This window comes from Oryctolagus cuniculus, chromosome 9 (assembly GCF_051225735.1).
Source record: "Oryctolagus cuniculus isolate XC-2025 breed Fujian yellow rabbit chromosome 9, ASM5122573v1, whole genome shotgun sequence".
Taxonomy (NCBI): domain Eukaryota; kingdom Metazoa; phylum Chordata; class Mammalia; order Lagomorpha; family Leporidae; genus Oryctolagus; species Oryctolagus cuniculus.
This window is the reverse complement of record NC_142875.1, coordinates 29,709,212-29,712,626: the sequence shown is the minus strand read 5'-3', so window position 1 is coordinate 29,712,626 and position 3,415 is coordinate 29,709,212. Positions and strand designations below refer to the sequence as shown.

Here is a 3,415-nt window from a genome sequence, read left to right as displayed (position 1 = left end):
GAGGTACATGTTTGGTTCTTTCACCTAATTTTCATAAGTTTTCCTTTCTCATTTTTGAGTTTTGGAACATTCCTCAACAAAATCAAAGTAATTTATGGCAATCCCACAGCCAGCATCTTATTGAATAGGGAAAAGTTGAAAGTATTCCCTCTAAGATCTGGAACCAGACGAGAATGCCCACTGTCATCATTGACATTTGATATTGTCCTGGAAGCTTTAGCCAGAGCCATTAGGCAAGGAAAAGAAACCGTAGGAATACAAATTGGAAAGGAGGAAGTCAAACTATCCCTATTTGCAGATGACATGATTTTATATATAGGGAATTCAAAAGTATCCACTGAAAGACAATTAGAACTAATTTATGAATTTGATAAAGTAGTATGATATAAAATTAAGACACAAAAGTCAATAGCCTTTGTAAAGCCAGACAATGCCATAGCTGAGAAAGAGCTTTTAAGATCAATCCTAGTCACAATAGCTACGAAAATAATCACAAAATTGGAATAAATTTAACTAAAGATGTCAAAGATCTCTACAATTAAAAGTATAAAACATTAAAGAAAGAAGCAGAAAAAGTATTAAAAAATGGAAAAAGCAGCCGGCGCCGTGGCTCACTAGGCTAATCCTCCGCCTAGCGGCGCCGGCACACCAGGTTCTAGTCCCGGTCGGGGCACTGGATTCTGTCCCGGTTGCCCCTCTTCCAGGCCAGCTCTCTACTGTGGCCAGGGAGTGCAGTGGAAGATGGCCCAAGTGCTTGGGCCCTGCACCCCATGGGAGACCAGGATAAGCACCTGGCTCCTGGCTCCTGCCATCGGATCAGCGCGGTGCGCCGGCCGCAGTGCGCCGGCCGCGGCAGCCATTGGAGGGTGAACCAACGGCAAAGGAAGACCTTTCTCTCTGTCTCTCTCTCTCACTATCCACTCTGCCTGTCAAAAAAAAAAATGGAAAAAGCTTCCATGTTCATGGATTGGAAGAATCAATATCATTAAATGTCCATACTACTGAGAGCACTTTACAGATTCAAGGTGATCCCAATCAAAATATCAACAACATTCTAATCAGATCTAGGAAAAATTATACTAAAATTCATAGGAAAACACAAGAGACCCGGTATAGTTAAAACATTCTAATACAACAAAAACCTAAGACAATTTACAGATTCCCTTTGATCACAATCAAAATATCAATGGTGATCATCTCACATCTACAAAAAACAATGCTGAGACTCACATTATAGCAGCAGCGAGATGAGTTACTTTAAGGAGGCATTAGATGAGGACAATGTGATTTTAACATTGGTTCCAGTTGTAGAGGAACCTAAAAAAGAACATCTAGTGGAACCAAGTGTTTCTTCAACCGCAGATATCAAACCTGCAGATATCAAATCTAAGAAGCCTTGGCAAAGCAATAAAGTTGATTTTCCACAAGCAAATGAACAATTCAAAGCTTCCCCAAAACCTAAGTGCAAAAAAGCAGTTTTTCCCCTGCCAACCATTTTGCCCCCAATTACTAAGGTGTCTCGGAACACTTTGCGGAACTGGTGCCAACAACTTAATTTGAGTACAGATGGCCAGAAAATAGAAGTGTATCTGAGGCTCCAGAGACATGCGTATCCTGAACAAATACAGGATGTTCCTGACACACCACGAGAAGCCAAAATGCAGTCATGTCCAAGAAAAAGTACTAATAGAGCAAGGCTTCAGGACAGTTGTACTAGGAGCAATGGAGAGGAAGAAACTAATATAGTTGAAGTGATAACTTCAGCTCAGGAAGCCACATTGGCATCTTGGGCAAGAATTGCTGCAAGAGTCAGTCAGCCCAAGGCTGTGAATTCGTCTTCCATTCCTACTTCAGTTGAAGCCTTTTTGTAGGAAGCTTCTGGTGTCAGGTGGTGTGTAGTTCACGGCAGACTTCTCCCCGCAGATGTACCGGGCTGGGTTCGCCTGCAGTTCCGTGCAGGCCACACCTGGGTACCTGATACTCCCAAGAGGATGATTTCTCTCTTCCTGTTACCAGCCTGTACTTTTCCATCCCCAGGACTAGAAGACAACATGTTATGCCCTGAATGTACTAAGAGGAATAAGAAGATGATGAGAAGATTAATTTCAGTGGGGGAGAAAAAAACACCACACTGTAAGAAAACAGAATATGCCACCCCAAAATATGCCACCTTAAACTGTGTTCGTGTTGTTTTTATCTGAGAGTAATTGAGAAGAAGCAGATACAAGGAGAATTCTTTGCCTTCCCGCTATTTAACAAAAAAGCCACTTTTTCACTAAAAAGTGGTACCTAAGTTTATGAAAGTCCCACCTCCCCCTCTCTACCAGGAAGGCCATATGGTGGAGTCCACAACAGATTGGCTTGCATCTGAATAATTCTGACTGTCTTCAGCGTCTCCTCATACCTCAAGTACAGACTTACTAAGTATTTTGTTATGTAGAATGTGATTTTGTTTTGTTTTAGAATGCTTGCTATATTTGAACAGTTTCAGGGGAAAATACAGAGTTCCCAGATATTTGCCCCACTTCCCAGCCCCACCACGCATGATTTTCTCAACATCTTGCATTCATGTGATACATTTGTTACAATTTATGAGTCAATTTGGGCACGTTGATTAAAGTCCATACTTTTGCATTAGATTTCATTCTTTGTTTTGGACCTTCTATAGTTTTGACAAATGTTTAATAACATGTCCAATACAGGAGTACTTCAAAAAGTCCATGGAAAAATAAAGTTAAATGATAAGTTAGACCCACAGGTTAAGGTCACTTAGTCCCATATTGGAGTATACATGGAATGATCAGCTCCTTCTTCTGACTCCAGCGTTTTGCTAAATCAACATTAGGAGGCAATGGCGGTGGCTCAAGTCACTGAGTTCCTACCACCTGTTTGGCAGGAGACCTGAATTGTGTTCCTGGCTTCAGCCCCAGCTCAGTCCCAGCTGTTGCTGGCATTTGTGGAGTAAACCAGTGGATGGGAGCTACTCTCTCTGTCCCTGTGCCTCTCACATTTTCCGAAGAAAAATACGTTTATTGTGGTGCAAAAACATTGAAGTCCATGCATAGTTTGTTTTGTAATACATATTTTCTTGAAATTTTAAAGACCCCCACTTATAATAAAGAATAGTTTCACTGCTCTAAAAGTCTCCTATGCTCCACCTAGCTGTCCTTTGTTTCCCATTACCTCCTACAAACCATAGATTATTTTTTTTTTTTCACTATTTCATGGCTTTGCCTTTTCCAGAATGTCATATACTTGAAATCTGCAGCATGTAGCTCTTCGGATTGGCTTTGACATAGCAATATGCTTTGTTTTTCTGATGTACTTGATAGTTCATTTCTTTTCAGTGCTAAGTAACATTCCACTGTTGGATGTACTAAAGTCTATTCACTCGTCTGCTGGAGGACACCTTGCT

General features: G+C 41.1%; 1 pseudogene; it reads left to right on the top strand.

The window, feature by feature from the left end:
- The first annotated feature begins 1,219 nt into the window (after window positions 1-1,219).
- Window positions 1,220-2,782, top strand: LOC100347151 (developmental pluripotency-associated protein 2 pseudogene; annotated as a pseudogene).
- The last annotated feature ends 633 nt before the right edge of the window (window positions 2,783-3,415 follow it).